The sequence below is a fragment of the Ranitomeya imitator genome, chromosome 1 (genome assembly GCF_032444005.1).
Source record: "Ranitomeya imitator isolate aRanImi1 chromosome 1, aRanImi1.pri, whole genome shotgun sequence".
In the NCBI taxonomy this organism is placed as follows: Eukaryota; Metazoa; Chordata; class Amphibia; order Anura; family Dendrobatidae; genus Ranitomeya; species Ranitomeya imitator.
Window position 1 is genome coordinate 1,123,801,121 of NC_091282.1, and position 23,293 is coordinate 1,123,824,413.

The 23,293-nt window shown below is 44.5% G+C and overlaps 1 protein-coding gene across 1 annotated transcript in view; it reads right to left on the reverse strand.

The window, feature by feature from the left end:
* The window catches only part of CRACD (capping protein inhibiting regulator of actin dynamics), a 263,735-nt gene that overhangs the window by 96,222 nt on the left and 144,220 nt on the right, over positions 1 to 23,293 (reverse strand). The window lies entirely within an intron of this gene.

Genomic DNA, 23,293 nt, shown 5'->3' on the forward strand with positions numbered 1-23,293 from the left:
TTTGCTCTATCGGTAAGAAAAAAATCAAGGTGTCTGTGATTTTTTTTTGAAGCTGAAGAAACTTTTTTTATGTCACAATTTACAGTGAATGCTGCTGATGTCTCACATCAGAATTATTAGTTGCAGACATGCATCACTTATAATTATAATGATTTTTTATAGATTTATTATCCCTACAAAATATTGTCTTTGTGTGATTTTGGCTGGCAACCCTGATGTCACTTACTGAATAGCCTAAAACTTAGCAAAACTAGAGCAAACTTTTATTAAAGTGGTTGTCCGGAATTTTTAAACAACTGGCAATGAGATGAAAATGTGTTAAAGGGGTTTTCCAGGCTCTGAAAAATTTCTGCAATCCCTTCATGTGCCAAATTGCGAAAGTGTCAATGTCCATACTCTAAGGGTTCCTCTTTTTTTTCCCCAGATTTGCATACATGCGGTCACTTGCTTACTAGACACAAGAGAATTCCACTTTAGATCTTACACATATTTGCATGGAGCAAAACTAAAATGATCAGTACTCGGTATCCTGAAATTGGCCGGTTTATTAAATCCATTATCAAATAGCTTATTAAGCCATTTTTTAGGGGGATCCCTAAATTTAGAGCAGCTATAATGAGCATCTATCTCTCTGTGGAGGATGCAACACGTTTGTGCATTACATGGACAGACCTTATAAAAGCACAAAGTGAACAGTCAGGCAAATGTTAACTCTTTACTAATTAATCGAAAAATGGAAGACTATCTTGTAAATGCATCAACGATCGACCATCAAATACTTTACGTATGAATATACAGTACGTATTACTACCCTAGTAATATTGCCAAATTGGAGATCAAGAGATGAATTGTTATTTCTAAGGATGATTATCTAATGCGACTTACCTTGATAAAAGCCATGTATAAGGCTGACCTTCTGAGCTTGTGCTATCCATCTCCGTGCTTTCTGCAATTAACTATGTGGGATCAGCGAGGAACTGGAAGTTTTCTACCCTTCGGGTTGTAGCAATCTTTCATTATTTTACGTTAGCTAAACTATTTCCACTTATTTTATTCCCAATGGCGGCATCTCACTGCTCAGTATTTACTGCACACATACATTACATCTCTATTTTGCCTTCATAAAGGACGATTATATGAGAACATAATGCAACATCTAAAACAATCTAAAAAAACAATTAAAAAAAATATACAGGATATTAACCAAGTAGAGCTACAGCGACAATTGTGCGGATGGCGGTTTATTGGATTTTAAATGGAATATAATACAAATTGTAACTGCAAAAACAAATGTAAATGAATCAGCTGGCAAATGCCTCTTATTTCCAAAAGTCTGGGTATTGATCGTGAAAGGAAGTTTATTTCCGTCCCATTTACTGTATTATGGTATGAAAAAAGCAATCCTCTTCAGTTAACAGATGATCGCAGCTATCCTCATAGAACCTCGTGTCTGGGGGACGTAGCAGTTTATCATGGCAGATGGTCCAAGGACTCTTTGTAAATCTTGTGTCTTTCCTATTTTATCTGCATGAACAAATGTGAGTCTTAAGTGGCAGGCTATTCCTTTCTGTACTCTTGGCCTGAACCCTAAACTAGAGACTGAAATATGTATATGTTCAGATATTTGCTGATAAATTCATAATATCTTAGCATCTTAACATCAGCATGCGCAAACGCATGCCAAAACGCATGCAAATGCATGTTTACGCTGCGTTTTTTATCCGTATCATCTTAAGCATGACGGCAAAAAAAACGCTGCGTGTGCATGCGTTTGCACTGTTTATGCGCATGCGTACGGTATTTCCCCATGGGCGTGGCTTATTGGATTTCTATAAATAGACCCTGCACAGATGAAATCTTCTTCTTTTGCTGCTGTATCCTGCTGCAAGATGGATCTTTGTGTGAATCTGGATTTATCATTGAAATTGACTTTAGCTTTTGCTGTGGCTTGTGAGGAAGAAAGGAGAAGAGAAAGACGGAGAAGACGTCGTCGTTGCTATTGGCAACACCCCATTGCTGAAGTCCGAGAGAGCCGTGGAGCCTACCACTCATTGTACACCAAGCTTCGTCAAAACCCGCAAACGTTTTTTGAATACACGAGAATGTCTGAATACAGGTTCGATGAATTGCTGCATCGTGTGCGAGGATCCATCACCAGGCAGGATGCGCAACTACGTAGAGCAATTCCTGCTGAGGAACGTCTGTTCGTGACCCTAAGGTACGTAATTTTGAAAAAGAAACATTTGTAATTATTATTCTTGTTCTAAAAGCCATGTACTGATTTTTTTCCCATTTTTTTTCCCACAGATTCCTGACTACAGGAGAGACTTTAAGATCTCTACATTTTCAATTTTGGATTGGACTGTCCAGCCTTTCTGGGATTGTTGGAGACACCTGCCATGCATTGTGTGATGTTCTGCATGCAGAATTCCTCCCCCAACCCACAACTGAACTCTGGCTGAAAAATGCAGAAAAATTCAAGGAAATTTGTAATTATCCCAACTGTGTGGGGGCTGTGGACGGCAAACACATTCAGATTCTTATACCTGCTGGAAGTGGATCCGAGTACTTCAATTATAAAAAATACTTTTCCATTATTCTAATGGCGATTGCAGATGCTGTTATGATCCGGTGGTTTGGACAAATAATGGACCTGATAGTTACTGATAATAAGGACGAGCTCTGGGACGTGGGAACTCTGCTGACCGCAATCCCTTAACCTATCAAAACACACTAGAAATAGCCGTGGATTGCGCCTAACGCTCCCTATGCAACTCGGCACAGCCTAAGAAACTAGCTAGCCCTGAAGATAGAAAAATAAAGCCTACCTTGCCTCAGAGAAGTTCCCCAAAGGAAAAGGCAGCCCCCCACATATAATGACTGTGAGTAAAGATGAAAATACAAACACAGAGATGAAATAGATTTAGCAAAGTGAGGCCCGACTTACCGAACAGACCGAGGATAGAAAAGGTTACTTTGCGGTCAGCACAAAAACCTACAAAAGACCACGCAGAGAGTGCAGGGAAAAAATACCTTCCGCACCGACTCACGGTGCGGGAGGCGCCCCTCTGCATCCCAGAGCATCCAGCAAGCAAGGCAATATTGACAAAAGCAAGCTGGACAGAAAAAACAGCAAACAAGCAAAATAGCACAGAGGAACTTAGCTTCTGCTGGAGCAACAGGAACTCAGAACGATCCAGGAGCGAACTAGAGCCATAGTACAACATTGACAGCTGGCATGGGGCAAAGATCTAAGTGGAGTTAAATAGAGCAGCCGACTAACGAATTAGCCTCGTCACCTGTGGAAGGAAACTCAGAAACACCCACAGGCACCAGAGAAAGTCCATGGACAGAACCAGCCGAAGTACCATTCATGACCACAGGAGGGAGCCTGACAACAGAATTCACAACAAGATGCTGAATGTCGATTTGTCGCCATTGACGTTGGCTCATTTGGATGAGGAAATGACTCACAGACTTTCAAAAACTCTGACATGGGATAATGTTTGTATGCTAATAATTTTAACCCCTTCATGACCCAGCCTATTTTCACCTTAATGACCTGGCCATTTTTTGCAATTCTGACCAGTGTCCCTTTATGAGGTAATAACTCAGGAACGCTTCAACGGATCCTAGCGGTTCTGAGATTGTTTTTTTTCGTGACATATTGGGCTTCATGTTAGTGGTAAATTTAGGTCGATAATTTTTGCATTTATTTGTGAAAAAAATGGAAATTTGGCGAAAATTATGAAAATTTTGCAATTTTCAAATTTTGAATTTTTATTCTGTTAAACGAGAGAGTTATGTGACACAAAATGGTTAATAAATAACATTACCCACATGTCTACTTTACATCAGCACAATTTTGGAAACAAAATTATTTTTGCTAGGAAGTTATAAGGGTTAAAATTTGACCAGCGATTTCTCATTTTTACAATGAAATTTACAAAACCATTTTTTTTAGGCACCACCTCACATTTGAAGTCAGTTTGAGGGGTCTATATGGCTGAAAATACCCAAAAGTGACATTCTAAAAACCGCACCCCTCAAGGTGCTCAAAACCACATTCAAAAAAGTTTATTAACCCTTCAGGTGCTTCACAGCAGCAGATGCAACATGGAAGGAAAAAATTAACATCTAACTTTTTAGTCACAAAAATTATGTTTTAGCAACAATTTTTTTTCCCAAGGGTAAAAACAGAAACTGGATACCAGAAGTTATTGTAAAATTTGTCCTGAGTACGCCGATACCCCATATGTGGGTGGGAACCACTGTTAGGGCGCACGACAGGGCTCGGAAGGGAATGAGCGCCATTTGACTTTTTCAATGAAAAATTGGCTCCAATCTTTAGCGGACACCATGTCGCGTTTGGAGAGCCCCTGTGTGCCTAAACATTGGAGCTTCCCCACAAGTGACCCCATTTTGGAAACTAGACCCCCCCCCCAATGAGCTTATCTAGATGTATAGTGAGCACTTTGAACCCCCAGGTGCTTCACAAATTGATCCGTAAAAATGAAAAAGTACTTTTGTTTCACAAAAAAAAATGTTTAGCCTCAATTTTCTCATTTTCACATGGGCAACAGGATAAAATGGATTGTAAAATGTGTTGGGCAATTTCTCCTGAGTACGTCGATACCTCATATGTGGTCACAAACCACTGTTTGTGCACACGGCAAGGCTCGGAAGGGAAGGAGCGCCATTTGACTTTTGAATTAAAAATTAGTCCAATCATTAGCGGACACCATGTCGCGTTTAGAGAGCCCCTGTGTACCTAAAGATTGGAGCTCCCCCACAAGTGACCCGATTTTGGAAACTAGACCCCTAGACCCCCCCCCAATGAGCTTATCTAGATGTATAGTGAGCACTTTGAACCCCCAGGTACTTCACAAATTGATCCGTAAAAATTAAAAAGTACTTTTTTTCACAAAAAATTTCTTTTAGCCACAATTTGTTCATTTCCACATGGGCAGCAGGATAAAATGGATCCTAAAATTTACTGGGCAATATCTCCTGAGTACACTGATACCTCATATGTGGGGGTAAACCACTGTTTGGGCACACGGCAGGGCTCGGAAGGGAAGGAGCGCCATTTGACTTCTTGAATGAAAAATTAGCTCCAATCGTTAGCGGACACCATGTTGCGTTTGGAGAGCCCCTGTGTTAGGAGTCGAGTTTCCTCTGCTGCACAGGGGGAATCTCGATCCGTGTCTGCTGCGGTCTCCCATTCTGCATCGGCCGCAGTGCAGCCTGCTCAGCGGAGACGTCACTCCCAGCGTCTCGCTGAGACTGATACTGTGCAAAGGGTTACTTCTGCCTCTCTAGGCTCTGCTATTGTACCCTGCACTGATCTGCGGCGAGCAGGCATTTCTGGGTCTAAGTCCTGCTTTGCTCACACTGAGCATGCCCAGGGGAAGATCTCTCAGTAGAGATCAAGGGTCACATGCTCAGGTACTGCAGCGACTTCCATTGGTCCTTCTCACGGAAGGTCCTGCAGGTGCTAGGACTAAGTTCTGCTTTGCACACTGAGCATGCCCAGGGCAAGATCTCTCAGTGGAGATCTAGGGTCACATGCTCAGGTACTGCAGCAATTCCATTGGTCCTTCTTTGAAGGGTCCTGTACGTGCTGCAGCTATTTAATGCTCGCATGGGCCCACGGCCATGCGCTAGTATCAAATGTGTTTTCGCTTATGCCAGTGGATACTATACCACTCAGTTCTATGTGGTGTGAAGCTGTAGCATTGGGACTGTACACTCAGGCAGGCAGCTAGCGTCAGCGGGGGCAATAAGCCTAGTTAGGGCATTAGCTTTGTGTACAGCGCTACTCTGTGAGGAAACAGAGTTCGCTACCAGTTCACACGGGGTGAAGCCTAACCCACGTGTGCGCTCAGAGTCCTTCCGCCTTTACTTAGCAGCAGATATTTCTGTACGGTGGATCCCGGGCTGCGAACGCACCTTGTAGCTACCTATCTATTCCTCGGTGAGTTCCGCTAGCCTTAACACCCTGTGTGCCTAAACATTGGAGCTCCCCCACATGTGACCTCATTTTGGAAACTAGACCTCCCATGGAACTAATCTAGATATGCGGTGACCACTTTAAACCCCCAAGTGCTTCACAGAAGTTTATAACGCAGAGCCGGGAAAATAAAAAATCATTTTTCTTTCCTCAAAAATTATTTTTTAGCCTGCAATTATTTATTTTCACAAGAGTAACAGGAGAAATTGGACACCAAAAGTTGTTGTCCAGTTTGTCCTGAGTATGCTGATACCCCATATGTGGGGGTAAACCACTGATTGGACACACGTCGAGGCTCGGAAGGGAAGTAGTGACGCTTTGAAATGCAGACTTTGATGGAATGGTCTGCGGGCGTCACGTTGTATTTGCAGAGCCCCTGATGTGCCTAAACTGTAGAAACACCCAACAAGTGACCCCATTTTGGAAACTAGACCCCCTAAGGAACTTATCTAGATATGTGGTTAGCACTTTGGACCCCCAAGTGCATCACAGAAGTTTACAACGCAGAGCCGTGAAAATAAAAAATAATTTTTCTTTCCTCAAAAATTATGTTTTAGTAAGCAATTTTTTATTTTCACAAGGATAACAGGAGAAGTGGACCCCAAAATTTGTTGCCCAGGTTGTCCTGAGTACGCTGATATCCCATATGTTGGGGTAAACCACTGTTTGGGCACACGTCGGGGCTCGGAAGGGAAGGAGTGACGTTTTGAAATGCAGACTTTGATGGAATGGTCTGCGGGCGTCACGTTGCATTTGCAGAGCAACTGATGTGCCTAAACAGTAGAAACCCCCCACAAGTGACCCCATTTTATAAACTAGACCCCCCAATGAACTTATCAAGATGTGTGGTGAGCACTTTCAACCCCCAAGTGCTTCACAGAAATTTATAACGCAGAGCCGTGAAAATAAAAAAAATCATTTTTCTTTCCTCAAAAATCATGTTTTAGCAAGCAATTTTTTATTTTTGCAAGGGTTACAGGAGAAATTGGACCCCAATAGTTGATGCTCAGTTTGTCCTGAGTACGCTGGTACCCCATATGTGGGGGTAAACCACTGTTTGGGTGCACATCTGGGCTCGGAAGGGAGGGAGCGCACCATTTGACTTTTTGAACGCAAGATTGGCTGGAATCAATGGTGGCGCCATGTTGCGTTTGGAGAACCCTGATGTGCCTAAACAGTGGAAACCCCTCAATTTTAACTTCAACACTAACCCCAACACACCCCTAACCCTAATCCCAACTGTAGCCATAACCCTAATCACAACCCTAACCCCAACACACCCCTAACCACAACCCTAACCCCAACACACCCGTAACCCCAATCCCAACCCTAACTCTAATCCTAACCCTAATCCCATCCCTAACCCTAATCCCAACCCTAACCACAACTTTAACCCCAACACACCCCTAACCCTAAACCATAACCCTAACCACAAGCCTAATCTTAACCCTATTTCCAACCCTAGCCCTAATTCCAACCCTAACTCTAATTCCAACCCTAACCCTAAGGCTATGTGCCCACGTTGCGGATTCGTGTGAGATTTTTCCGCACGATTTTTTAAAAATCCGCAGGTAAAAGGCACTGCGTTTTACCTGCAGATTTACAGCGGATTTCCTATTTTATTTTTTTTTTTGCGGATTTCACCTGCGGATTCCTATTGAGGAACAGGTGTAAAATGCTGCGGAATCCGCACAAAGAATTGACATGCTGTGGAAAATACAACGCAGCGTTTCCGCGCGGTATTTTCTGCACCATGGGCACAGCGGATTTGGTTTTCCATAGGTTTACATGGTCCTGTAAACCTGACGGAAAACTGCTACGAATCCGCAGCGGCCAATCTGCTGCGGATCCGTGGCCAATCCGCTGCGGATCCGCAGCCAAATCCGCACCCTGTGCACATAGCCTATTTCTAAGGCTGGGGTCACACTAGACCATAATACGGACGAGTGCAATGCGAAAAAAATCGCATAGCACTCGCCCCAATGTTAATCTATGGGGCAGCTCCCATCATCTGATATTTTCTCGGCCGTATTCAGGATCCGAGTGAAATCGCAGCATGCTGCGATTGTCAGCGTATCTCGGGCGAGACTCGCCAATGAAAGTCTATGGGTGCGAGAAAACATCGGATTACATACGGACCATGCGTGTGCATTGCGAGAAATACGGAAGACTTCTCCAGGTGACAGGAAATTGAATCATCCATTATCAGGAAGCTTTGGAATGCTAATTTCTGGCCCACGCTGGATTGCAAATCAGGAAGCACGCCTCCATGGAGTGTTCTGTAGTAGCAGCATGGCCAGGCATATTAATGTGGAGATGCTCATTGCTCTGGTCCATGATAGGCCCGAATTATGGGACCAACGCGACGCACATTATGCAGACCGTGCACGTAAAGACGCAGCATGGAGGGCAATATGTCGCCACATGTTCCCCGATTTTGATGAGCGACCTCAAGAGGTTCAGCAAGAAATATGTAAGTACCATTCTTCAAAATTTTTTTTTTTTTTTTCATGTAAGCCTGAAAGCATCATATGTGTTTTGCTTATGATGTTAGTAAATCATCCATGCTCTTGGTTGAAGATGCCAAAACATTCCCAAGAGACACAAATATGGCTTTAAATTAATTTAGCTATAGTCCGTTAATATAGGGCCAAAGGAATTTTATGGTCCCCTAGCCTCCTGGGCCCATGTGTTTTTGCAAAGCCTGTAACTGTTTGTGTGTGATATTTATCTCAAATGTTTTGTATATTTGCAGTCAATGATGTAAATAGACGCTGGCGGAGTTGCCGGGACCAATACCGGCGTGAGCGTCAAGTTCATGGGCGGAGTGGTGATGCAGCCCCCAAAAAAAGGAAATACCTTTATTATGACCGTCTAAATTTTCTTGCCCCGGTGATGGAGCTACGACCGTAAGTGCATGCATGTGTACAAATATTTAACACATTTTATGATGTGAATATGTATGTATTTTTTAATATAAATAATGTTTTGTGAAATACAGAACAGAGTCAAATCTGACTGAAAGAGAGACTGGATCTGACTCTGAGTTGCTGATTGACCCTGTTGCTGAAGATGCAGAATTGGCTGGACCATCTGGGCAAGCAACAGGCAGCAACCACCCTCCCCCACCACCACAACCAGCAGCAGCGTCTACCGCTCCACAGGAGGCAAATCCTGAGGTTGATGAAGGAGGCCAGAGCAGCAGTCCAACATTGGCTCTGGATACATCACCACAGCCTACTACCAGACCAAACCGTGGTCGTCGCAGAAGGGTGGCTTTGAACATTGGCACCAGGAGGCAAGTTGATACCGGGGTGTTGGACTATTTGTCCCGAGCTGCCAATGATGATGGGGAGGAAGCTTACTTCCGCAGTCTTGCCCGCTATTTACGTCCCATTCCCCGCTCGCTCAGGCTGCGGACCAGAGGTTGCATCCAAATTTTGCTAGATGCGGCAACACCCCCAAACAACCCGACTAATATCTTTAATTATCTTGAACAGTGGCAAATGTCATCTACCAACCTTCTGGCGGTGCAAGACCTTCCACAGGACCAATCACAAACTGTGTCAGCACCACCCCCGCAACCTATAGCTCCACACCAACAGCCTGCACAAACCACACAACAAGGCCAAAACAGGGGTATTTATGATTTTGCAGCACATCCCCAATCTGACCACTTGAACAGACACATGTTTGGAGGCTGGTCCCAACATGTGTCTGCTCGACATGGTCATATTGGGGGTTCGGAACAAATGGGTCAAGCCAGTAGCCAGGACTTGATGCCCTTCTACCCTCCACATCAAGTGTTAGGTCATACACATGATCGCAGCTTGCAGCAACACCCGCAATTTCTATCTGCAATAACACAGGTAGACAGAGTGGTTGGTCAACCACCCAGGCCAAGTTCCGCACATGCTGGACACCCGCCATCACCATCACCACCCCCAACCTACCATAACCTGTAATGTTTTGTATGTTAGATTTTGCCTGTCATATTGGCCTTTTGTTGGCCTTAGTTTTTTGTGACCATGGCATGTAAAGCTGTGTTGTTTGTTTTGTTTAAATTACATATGAAAATTGAAATATGTTTTGGGAATGCATATATATATGCGCAGAGCAGTAAAAATTTGTTCTGAAAACAGAGTCTTATGTCTTGGTCCAGCTACATACATGATTTGTCAACTTTACACACTTACATCTTTTCATCATCAGATACATATTACACCAATTTCAGAAGGAAATTATGTGATTTATTAACTTAGAATCTAAACAAAAATTAAGGCAAAACAGCATTGTCTTGCCAAACCGTAGATCCCTCTGGTGACACAAAAAAATTTGTTAAAACATCACGAACTTTTAGGCCAGAGGGCTGACGACGTGAAGGACGAACACGTGTAGTTGTCAAGACAGTATTTGCATAATCAATGTCATCTGCAGCAGATGATGGGCAATCATGGTCTCTTGAAAAGTTGTGAAGAACAACACATGCTTTAATCACACCATTTACATTGCCTTCACTCAGTTGGATTGCAGACTGAAGGACCCGCCATTTTGCACTGAGAATGCCGAATGAACACTCGACCAGACGGCGGGCACGGGAAAGACGCAAATTAAAGATTCTGCGCCGGTAGTCCAGGCCTCTCTCCGTGGATAGGGTCTCATGACGTTCCTTGATAATTGAAAGGCCTCATCTGCTACCATCATGTAAGGCACCGCATCCAAATTAGCACCTGGTATGTGACTTGGGGGTGGGAGATCCAATTCATTGTTGCGCAGCCGCCGACCCATAATGGAAGAACTGAAGACTCTAGAGTCTCCAGTTCTCCCATAGGCCCCAATATCTACAATTATAAACCTGTAGTTGCTGTCGACTAGGGCCAACAGCACTACAGAGAAAAACTGTTTATAATTATAGAATTGGGTCCCTGAACCTGGCGGCTTACGCACACGGATGTGCTTTCCGTCAAGAGCCCCAATACAGTGCGGAAACTGGCATGTGTCCTGAAATCCTTGAGCAATACGTAACCAGTCTGCAATTTTTGGTTCAGGCATCACCTCTTGATGGAGTCTTCTCCAGATTTCCGTGCATGTATCCCGCACAATCCCAGAAATTGTAGATTTGCCCAATAAAAACTCTAAATGCAGGGCCGCATATGATAGGCCAGTGGCAAGGAAGCTAAAAGACAAAATAATATTTTTATCAAAGATAAAATGAACACAATACAGGGTGATATGGGGCAATCAAACACTTTTTTTAATTAAAAAAAAAAAAGAGATGCTATGGCCTTGATATTTTAAAAAAATTACATTAAGAAAATAAGGACAAATTATGTTGAAGTTACTTAACCATTTAAGTATATAATTTGAAGAAGGGGTATCGACAAAAAAATTAATAACATATTGGGTCAATTAGTATTAAGGCATACCGCAAGGTAAGGATAAGGCGCTCCTCAGCTGAAATAGATTTGCGCATCCTGGTGTCCTTCTTCGTGATCCCTGGACGCAAAATCTCCAACAAAATGTCAAAGGTTTGAATCCTCATCCGACAATAGTTGAAGAACTTGTCCGGATTAGTCCTCAGAGCAGCATACAGATGGCTGAAATGGCCTTTATTGATACGTTGTTTGATAAGTGGATGTACCCACATCCGTCTCCGCCTCCTCGGATCTACAATAACTGGGTATGGCTGCCCAAAACGTTGGGAAAGTACCCAGTTGAAAAGCACACGCTCTGTGGTGTTGAAAGTCAGTCGATCAGACATGTTGCTCATCAATCCGAAGTGCATCAACACAAGCAGGGACTCTACTGCATAGATTGGTGGGTGGCACCTGTGTTTTGGGCCATTAAATAATGTTCTTGGTGATGATTTAAATGTTTTCAGGTGGAAAAACCGTTATATGTCCATTTTGCAAGCCTGCGAGAAATTATCGCCATACGGATGCCATACGGATGTCACACGGATGACAAACGGCTCATTTGATGCGAGAAAATCGCATCCTCGCACTGCACTCGGATCACTGTTTTGTAAAAATTTTTGCGATTCTCCTCCGTCAAAAACGGACCGTTTTTTTATACGTTGTGTGTGTCCCCGGCCTAACCCTATGCCTAGTTCTAGCCCTAACCCTAACCCTAGTTCTAACCCTAACCCTAGTGGAAAAAAAAAATATTTTCATTATTTTATTATTGTCCCTACCTATGGGGGTGATAAAGGGGGGGGGTCATTTACTTTTTTTTTTATTTTGATCACTGTGATAGGTTTTATAACAGTGATCAAAATATACCTGGAACGAATCTGCCGGCTGGCAGATTCAGCGGGCGCACTGTGCATGCGCCCGCCATTGTGGAAGATGGCGGCGCCCATGGAGAAGACGGACGGACACCGGGAGGCTCGGTAAGTATGAGGGGGTAGATCGGAGCACGGGGGATCGGAGCACGGTGGGTGGGATTGGACAGGAGGACAGGGGAGCAGACAGGACGCCGGAGGGGAGCGGAGCACAGGACGGAGGACTGGGGAGGAGATCGGTGGCGGTGGGGGGGCAGATCAGGGTTTCCAGCCATGTCCGATGATATTGCAGCATCGGCCATGGCTGGATTGTAATATTTCACCAGTTTTCATAGGTGAAATATTACGAATCGCTCTGATTGGCAGTTTCACTTTCAACAGCCAATCAGAGCGATCGTAGCCACGGTGGGGTGAAGCCACCCCCTGGGCTGAAATACCACTCCCCCTGTCCCTGCAGATCGGGTGAAATTGGAGTTAACCCTTTCACGCGATCTGCAGGGACGCGATCCCTCCATGACGCCACATAGGCGTCACAGGTCAGATTGGCACCGATTTTCATGACGCCTACATGGCGTCACAGGTTGGGAAGGGGTTAATTTTCCACCGCCACAACCTCTTCCGAACACTGAAGGACCGCCAATGCCATTTGTTGTTGTTGGGAATGAGGTGTTTTAAATGTGTGCCAACCTCATAAAACCATACTCAAGGCAGGACTTGAATCACAGCAAAAGGATTTTAAACTACAGACTGACAAGGGCACGAAGAACTGTGGAGTGTGCCTTTGGTTTGCTGGCAGCTAAATGGCGCATTTTGTAAACACCAATGAATTTTAACCCCTTAAGCCCCGAGTGTAATTTGCACGTTAATGACCGGGCCAATTTTTACAATTCTGACCACTGTCCCTTTATGAGGTTATAGCTCTGGAACGCTTCAACGGATCCCGGTGATTTTGACATTGTTTTCTCAAGACATATTGTACTTCATGATAGTGGCAAAATTTCTTTGATATCACCTGCGTTTATTTGTGAAAAAAATGGAAATTTGGTGAAAATTTTGAAAGTTTTTCAAACGGACACACGGTCCGTGAAAACACGCTGACATGTGCAGAGACACATTGATTTTAATGTGTCTACGTGAGTCAGTGTCTCTGGTACGTGAAGAAACTGTCACCTTACGTCCTGGAGCCACTGACGTGTGAAACCGGCCTAAAGCAGTAAAATTACAAAATACAAGTAAAAACAAGAAATATTGCTATTTACTTGATATTAAAAGTCTTTTCTATTCTCTTAAACCAACAGATTTAATATTATTATTTACTGCTTGTGGCCACCGCTGCTGTCTATCAGTGATTGTAAAGAGCACAAGGCTTTCTAGCTTTTTTCTATAGAGCTTGTAATCACTGCTGTGAAGCTGGTCGGATCGGAGCTGGTCAGAGCTGCCACTGAATCTCTGAGGCTGTATGCAGAGGAGCACTCTGAAAGCTGCCTCTGCATACATCTGTGAGAAGGTTGCAGGATGCAGTAACGGACAGGAGGCAGAGCAAGGGTTAACTATATTTTACTTAAATAGGGGGCTACTCCACACATGGAGAGGAAGGGGTAAATAGAAGTATAACAGGTGGTATAAACACAAAGGATGTGCAGGGTGAGTTAAACAACAACAATAAGTAATGAAGCAGTTCTTTAAGGGTTAACTTATCGATCCAGAGGCTTCCTGACTATAGAGTCTTAGGCTCAAACGGTTGTGCCAACGCCGTTAACGCGTTATGAGTCCAGTGTTGTCCGGAAGGCGTTGATGATCCAGTTCCCTGCAGTGATGGTGGGTCCTTGTCGTCTTGGACGGGGTCCTAGGTCTAGGGTTCGGTGTGCGGTATGAAGTACAATCTCCAACTCCGTCGGAGCTTAACGTAGCTCGACAGAAATAAGCTGGTGAGATGAGGTACAGTTCTCGGTGAGTCACCCGGTCCTTACTGGCCCAAAGTGTTTGGCACCTTTAGCTGAAGGAGCCATCGGGCACACGGCACGTTTCTCGTCACAGTCTCTCTGTATCTGGTTGCAGGGAGTCTATCGCGCGAGCCTGCGCTCTCAAGGTGCTCAGAGGACGGAGTACCAACTGTTCCTTTCTGCACGCTGCTTGTTCCCACCAGGACTGACTGCTTCCATGAGCGCTCTGACTTTTTTAGCTTAGTCACGCCCCCTGCTGTCAAGTGCAAAGGTTGGTCCAGGTGCTTAAGCTTTCCGCCAGACAACAGAGAAGACAGCCCCGACAACTCCAGACAAGAGAGGTACCCCCGGTCCGGTCCCTCTTCTTACGCATCCTCAGAGACTAGATAGTTCAGGTCAGTGGCGCAAAGATGCTGTCTTCACAACAACAATCAGGAGCACACTACCCCCCCGGCAAGCAAGAAGCCAGGAAGATGGGAAGCGTTGTGCTCCTGGAGAAAGACATAGGACAAACACTTTATAAAATGCACCCATAGGAGTGTATATCCTTCAACTGAAATAAGAAATAGACTGGTAACATAATCTACTATATAATTGTCTAAGGGTCACTTCCGTCTTTCTGTCTGTCCTTCTGTCTGTCACGGATATTCATTGGTCGCGGCCTCTGTCTATCATGGAAATCCAAGTCGCTGATTGGTCACGGCAAAACAGCCACGACCAATCAGCGACGGGCACAGTCCGGCGGCAACATGGCCGCTCCTTCCTCCCCGCAGTCAGTGCCCCCTCCATACTCCCCTCCGGTCACCGCTCACACAGGGTTAATGGCAGCGTTAACCGACCGCGCTATTCCGCGGTGTAACGCACTCGGTTAACGCTGCTATTAACCCTGTGTGACCAACGTTTTACTATTGATGCTGCCTATGCGGCATCAATAGTAAAAAGATCTAATGTTAAAAATAATTCAAAAAATAAAAAATCGTTATATACTCACAGTCCGTCGGCCCCTTGGATCCACAACAGGCCTTTCCCGCTCACGACCCTCCAGTAACGTACCATGCTGCGATCTCGCGAGATGATGACGTAGCACTCTTCAGACCTGAGTGCGCGAGGACTCAGCGTCGGTAACCGCTTCGCTTGGATCTGGGGGCTCCGGAAGGTGAGTATATAACTATTTTTTATTTTAATTCTTTTTTTTTTACAGGGATATGATGCCCACATTACTATATACTACATGGGCTGTGCTTTATACTACGTGACTGGGCAATATACGTGGCTGGGCAATATACTACGTGACTGGGCAATATACTACGTTACTGGGCAATATACTAAGTGGCTGGGCAATATACTAAGTGGCTGGGCAATATACTACGTGACTGGGCAATATACTACGTGGCTGGGCAATATACTACGTGACTGGGCAATATACTACGTTACTGGGCAATATACTACGTGGCTGGGCAATATACTAAGTGGCTGGGCAATATACTACGTGTCTGGGCAATATACTACATGGCTGGGCAATATACTATGTGACTGGGCAATATACTACATGGCTGGGCAATATACTAATGTAGCTGGGCAATATACTACATGACTGGGCAATATACTACGTGGCTAGGCAATATACTACGTCACTGGGCAATATACTACATGGCTGGGCAATATACTAATGTAGCTGGGCAATATAGTACGTAACTGGGCAATATACTACGTGGCTGGGCAATATACTACGTGACTGGCCAATATACTACGTGGCTGGGCAATATACTACATACTACGTGACTGGGCAATATACTACGTGGCTGGCTAATATACTACGTCACTGGGCAATATACTACGTCACTGGGCAATATACTACGTAACTGGGCAATATACTACGTAGCTGGGCAATATAGTACGTCACTGGGCAATATACTATGTGGCTAGGCAATATACTACATGGCTGGGCAATATACTACGTGGCTGGGCAATATACTACATGGCTGTGCAATATACTACGTGACTGGGCAATATACTACGTGGCTGGGCAATATACTATGTCGCTGGGCAATATACCACGTGACTGGGCAATATACTACGTAGCTGGGCAATATACTACATACTACGTGACTGGGCAATATACTACGTGGCTGGGCAATATACTACGTCACTGGGCAATATACTACGTCACTGGGCAATATACTACGTAACTGGGCAATATACTACGTAGCTGGGCAATATACTACATGGCTGGGCAATATAGTACGTCACTGGGCTATATACTACGTGGCTGGGCAATATACTACGTAGCTGGGCAATATAGTACGTCACTGGGCTATATACTACGTGGCTGGGCAATATACTACATGGCTGGGCAATATACTACGTGGCTGTGCAATATACTACGTGGCTGTGCTATATACTACGTGGACATGCATATTCTAGAATACCCGATGCGTTAGAATCGGGCCACCATCTAGTATAAGATATCATGACAGACCAATAATACACAAAGTGTTTACTGTCTTCCTGGATTTTGTGGAATCTGTTCACCATTGGGACCCATTGTGAAAAACTGTTATTTTCTTTTTGATGGCTCTTGAAAGTGCAGTTCCTTCCCTATACAGTTAAATAAAGAACATCTTGTGAATTGGGGGCCAGTAGTTACGCCGAAAAAAGCTACGGTAATTCGGCAAAATGCACAGATGCAGCTTGTACTTGGTGTTATTGAAGGCAAATTTTGCAGCTCACAAAAATGATAGTTTCACAGTTTTTTTCTTTTTTTTCACATAACCAAACAGAAAATAGGTTTAACAGTTCTACGTTTTAAATCTGTTTGCAACTTCATCTAACAAGGAGGGAAAAAACTGCATAAAACTGCAATGTGAATAAAGCCTCACAATATTCTTCAGTTGCGGCTAAGTACTGCACAGTGCAGGCTGAGTCTCATACAAATCCACCCGATTCATAAATCATTTAAGGGATTCTTCATCTGGATCAGTTCGGCTGCAGATTTATTTTTACAAGAGCAATGAATAGATCAAACAGTTTTGTTAAAATAACCAATGCAGCGTGTTCTCTGTGCCAAGATTTCACACTACTGATGAATTTCAATTACAGTAAAGCTTCTACATCAGGTCGTTATCATGTCCTGTTTAAGTTTGATATCACACCAGAGCACACATTGTTCCGGGGACAGCCTAGAGAAGACAGTTTTCTGGGCAGTGTCTGGATCTGTTGTTAACAATGGATGACAAGTCACAGCCCGACACTGGAAACAAACTGGGAGCTTGGGTGGGCTGCCATGTGTGCCTGCTGCTGTGAGCCCTCCTAACCCTGGGCATGGTGATCCTGTTACCCAACCTTGTGGTCTCGTTACCCTTATGTCCGTCAAACATGTCCCATAGCTATGCCCCCCAACAAATTGGTTTATGGGTACTATCGCTTAAGAGGAAATACTTCAACCAATCAGTTAATATATTTGAATTTGAACCTTTTGCTTCTCTTTTAATCAAAATCAAATGATATGTGGACGTTTTAATGAAGGTAAACTCACCTCACAGTTTCTGGGAGTATAATGTAACCCCATCAAAGGAGAATGACATAGCATCAGCTGAGCGTGACTGTTTATTTCAATGGTGAGAGGAGAATAAGGCTCAGCCGGAAATCTCAGTAAGTGACATATCTACTGCGGGAGCAAAGGATCAAGAAGTTTAAAATCCAACATCCCTGATCCATCATTTCCACAATGTCTATTGCTGTGGGATATCAGGAGACCCGCATACACATTAGACTATCACATTTTATTCTACTGTTAGGCCTTGTGTCTGATTACCTGGAAAACAAGATTCGGGCGTGTATCGCTGAAGGGGCCATTAACTGTAATGCAGACAGTAAGTGTGTGCTCTGTTGGACATAATTTTCAGCCGTATACGCTCCAAAACATGGATTACTACGTATCGGAGCCTGTCTCAAATGGTCATATATGTGTTGTGAATTCTGCTCTTGGGCTCCCTCCGGTGGTTGTACGTGGTAATGCAGTTGTCTCTGGGCTGCAGTCCTGGACAGGTGTATCTGCTGATTGCAATTCTGACTGGGGTATTTAGGTTTGCAGGACTCATTAGTCCTTGCCAGTTGTCAATGTTTCTTGGGAAGTGTTGGATCTCTGTCTGGCTTCTCCTGCTTAGCTGCCAATTCAGCAAAGATAAGTGTCTGTTTCTTTTTCTATGGCACACAAGCTGTGTGCTTGTTTTTTGATTGTATTCCTGCTCTGAGTTTAGTAGTCTCTGGAGTCGCAGATATACGTTCCACGTCTTTAGTTAGATGGAGGAATTTTTTTGTATAATCTGCTGTGGATATTTTTGGAAGGGTTTTAATACTGACTGCACAGAACTCTGTCCTATCCTTTCCTATTTTAGCTAGAGTGGCCTCTTGTGCTAAATCCTGTTTTCTGACTGTGTGTGTCTTTCCTCTCCTACTCACAGCCAATATTTGTGGGGGGCTGCCTATCCTTTGGGGTTGTGCTCTGAGGCAAGGTAGTATTCCTATTTCCATCTTTAGGGGTATTTAGTCCTCCGGCTGTGACGAGGTGTCTAGGGCTTGTTAGGTACACCCCACGGCTACTTCTAGTTGCGGTGTTAAGATCAGGATTTGCGGTCAGTATAGTTACCACCTACTCCAGTGAAGTTTTCATGCTGCTCCAAGGTCACCGGATCATAACAGTACAACTGGCCAATAATGAGTTAAATGCATCTCAGAAGAAGGGAAGAAAGGTGTTGAGCAATTTTTTTTTCTTCAGTCTGCTTTATCTTCTCTTCCCTCTTTATCTCTGGGTGGCTGAGGAGCCTTGTGCAAGCATGGATGTTCAGGAATTAGTTTCTCGTGTAGACCAGCTTGCTGCTAGGGTAAAGGGTATTTCTGATTATATTGTTCAAACTCCTGTTTTAGAGCCGAAGATTCCTACTCCTGATTTGTTTTTTGGAGACAGGTCCAAGTTTTTGAGTTTTAAAAACAACTGTAAACTATTTTTTGCTCTGAGACCTCGATCCTCTGGTGATTCCATTCAGCAGGTTAAAATCGTCATCTCCCTGCTGCGTGGCGACCCGCAGGATTGGGCGTTTACCCTGGAATCTGGGAATCCGGCTTTGCTTACTGTAGACTCCTTTTTTCAGGCTTTAGGATTATTATATGATGAACCTAATTCTGTGGATCAAGCTGAGAAGACCTTGGCCATTCAGATTGACCGGCGCTTACGGGAGGGCAGAACTGTGCGCGCTGTGGCGTTGTTCTCAGAGCAGACTCCTGAGCCAATGCAGTGTGATAGGATTCTGTCTAAAACGGAATGACAAGGATTCAGACGTCAGAATAGGTTGTGTTATTGTGGCGACGCTTCTCATGTCATTTCAGTCTGCCCTAAGCGGACAAAGAGGATCGCTAGTTCATTTACCATCAGTACTGTACAACCTAAATTTCTGTTATCTGTGTCCTTGATCTGCTCATTGTCATCATTTTCTGTCATGGCGTTTGTGGATTCAGGCGCCGCCTTGAACTTAGTGGACTTTGAGTTTGCCAGGCGTTGTGGTTTTCCCTTGCAGCCTTTGCAGAACCTTATTCCTTTAAGGGGCATTGATGCTACATCCTTGGCTAAAAATAAGCCCCAGTTTTGGACACAGGTGACCATGCGCATGGCGCCAGCCCATCAGGAAGATTGTCGATTTCTGGTGTTGCATAATTTGCATGATGCTATCGTACTGGGTTTTCCGTGGTTGCAGGTACATAATCCTGTGTTGGACTGGAAGTCCATGTCTGTGACTAGTTGGGGTTGTCAGGGGGTTCATAATGATGTTCCTTTGATGTCAATCTCCTCTTCTTCCTCTTCTGAAATTCCAGAGTTTTTGTCTGATTTTCAGGATGTATTCGATGAGCCCAAGTCCAGTTTCCTTCCACTGCACAGGGACTGCGATTGTGCTATTGACTTGATTCCAGGCTGTAAGTTTCCTAAGGGTCGACTTTTCAACCTGTCTGTGCCTGAACATACCGCCATACGGAGCTATATTAAGGAGTCTTTGGAGAAAGGGCATATTCGGCCATCTTCTTCACCGTTGGGAGCGGGGTTCTTTTTTGTTGCTAAAAAAGATGGTTCCTTGAGACCCTGTATTGATTATTGCCTCTTGAATAAAATCACGGTCAAGTTTCAATACCCTTTACCTTTGCTTACCGATTTGTTTGCTAGGATTAAGGGAGCTAGTTGGTTTACGAAGATTGACGTTCGGGGGGCATATAATCTTGTTCGTATTAAGCAGGGTGATGAATGGAAAACTGCGTTTAACACGCCCGAAGGCCATTTTGAATGCCTTGTGATGCCATTCGGTCTCACTAATGCTCCATCTGTTTTTCAGTCCTTCATGCATGATATTTTCCGGACTTATATTGATAAGTTCTTGATTGTATATTTGGACGATATTTTGATTTTTTCCGATGATTGGGAGTCTCATGTGGAACAGGTCAGGATGGTATTTCAGATCCTTCGTGACAATGCCCTGTTTGTGAAAGGGTCTAAGTGTCTCTTTGGGGTGCAGAAGGTTTCTTTTTTGGGATTTATTTTTTCTCCCTCGTCTATAGAGATGGATCCTGTTAAGGTTCAGGCCATTCATGATTGGATTCAGCCCACATCTGTGAAGAGCCTTCAGAAATTTTTGGGTTTTGCAAATTTTTATCGCCGTTTCATTGCTAATTTTTCCAGCGTGGTTAAACCCTTGACTGATTTGACGAAGAAAGGCGCTGATGTGGAGAATTGGTCCTCTGCGGCTGTCTCTGCCTTTCAGGAGCTTAAACGTCGATTTACTTCTGCTCCGGTGTTGCGCCAACTGGATGTTTCTCTTCCGTTTCAGGTTGAGGTTGACGCTTCTGAGATTGGGGCAGGGGCCGTTTTGTCTCAGAGGGATCCTGTTGGTTCCTTAATGAAACCGTGTGCCTTCTTTTCCCGTAAGTTTTCGCCTGCTGAATGCAATTATGATGTCGGCAATCGGGAGTTGTTGGCTAGGAAGTGGGCGTTTGAGGAGTGGCGACATTGGCTTGAGGGAGCTAAGCACCGTATTGTGGTCTTGACCGATCATAAGAATTTGATTTACCTCGAGTCTGCCAAACGGCTGAATCCTAGACAGGCTCGATGGTCCTTGTTTTTTTCCCGTTTTGATTTTGTGGTCTCGTACCTTCCGGGTTCTAAGAACATTAAGGCTGATGCCCTCTCTAGGAGTTTTTCGCCTGATTCTCCTGAGGTCTTAGAACCGGTCGGTATTCTGAAAGAAGGGGTGGTCCTTTCTGCCATTTCCCCTGATTTACGACGGGTTCTTCAGGAATTTCAGGCTGACAAACCTGACCGCTGTCCTGTGGGGAAACTGTTTGTTCCTGACAGATGGACTAGTAGAGTGATTTCTGAGGTTCACTGTTCCATGTTGGCTGGTCATCCTGGCATTTTTGGTACCAGAGACTTGGTTGGTAGGTCCTTTTGGTGGCCTTCTTTGTCACGTGATGTGCGTTCTTTTGTGCAGTCCTGTGGGACTTGTGCGCGGGCCAAGCCTTGTTGTTCCCGTGTTAGTGGGTTGCTTTTGCCATTGCCGGTCCCTGAGAGGCCCTGGACGCATATTTCTATGGATTTTATTTCCGATCTTCCGGTTTCCCAGAGGATGTCGGTTATCTGGGTTGTTTGTGACCGGTTCTCTAACATGGTTCATTTGGTGCCTTTGCCTAAATTGCCTTCCTCTTCGGATTTGGTTCCGTTGTTTTTTGAGCATGTGGTTCGTTTGCATGGTATTCCGGAGAATATTGTGTCCGACAGAGGTTCCCAGTTTGTTTCTAGGTTTTGGCGGGCCTTTTGTGCTAGGCTGGGCATTGATTTGTCTTTTTCTTCTGCGTTTCATCCTCAGACAAATGGTCAGACCGAGCGAACTAATCAGACTTTGGAGACTTATTTGAAATGCTTCGTGTCTGCTGATCAGGATGATTGGGTGGCCTTCTTGCCATTGGCCGAGTTTGCCCTTAATAATCTGGCTAGTTCAGCTACTTTGGTTTCGCCTTTCTTTTGTAATTTTGGTTTTCATCCTCATTTTTCTTCTGGGCAGGTTGAGCCTTCTGACTGTCCTGGTGTGGATTCTGTGGTTGACAGGTTGCAGCAGATTTGGGCTCATGTGGTGGACAATTTGGTGTTGTCTCAGGAGGAGGCTCAACGTTTTGCTAACCGTCGTCGGTGTGTTGGTTCCCGGCTTCGGGTTGGGGATCTGGTCTGGTTGTCTTCCCATCATGTTCCTATGAAGGTTTCTTCTCCTAAGTTTAAGACTTGGTTTATTGGTCCTTATAGGATTTCTGAGATTATTAATCCGGTGTCTTTTCGACTGGCGCTTCCGGCCTCTTTTGCTATCCATAATGTCTTCCATAGATCTTTATTGCGGAAATATGTGGAGCCCGTTGTTCCCTCTGTTGATCCTCCGGCCCCTGTGTTGGTTGATGGGGAGTTGGAATATGTTGTTGAGAAGATTTTGGATTCCTGTTTTTCGAGGTGGAAGCTTCAGTACCTTGTCAAATGGAAGGGTTATGGCCAGGAGGATAATTCTTGGGTTTTTGCCTCTGATGTCCATGCCGCTGATTTGGTTCGTGCCTTTCATCTGGCTCATCCTGATCGGCCTGGGGGCTCTGGTGAGGGTTCGGTGACCCCTCCTCAAGGGGGGGTACTGTTGTGAATTCTGCTTTTGGGCTCCCTCCGGTGGTTGTAGGTGGTAATGCAGTTGTCTCTGGGCTGCAGTCCTGGACAGGTGTATCTGCTGATTGCAATTCTGACTGGGGTATTTAGGTTTGCAGGACTCATCAGTCCTTGCCAATTGTCAATGTTTCTTGGTAAGTGTTGGATCTCTGTCTGGCTTCTCCTGCTTAGCTGCCAATTCAGCAAAGATAAGTGTCTGTTTCTTTTTCTATGGCACACAAGCTGTGTGCTTGTTTTTTGATTGTATTCCTGCTCTGAGTTTAGTAGTCTCTGGAGTTGCAGAATTTTTTTGTATAATCTGCTGTGGATATTTTTGGAAG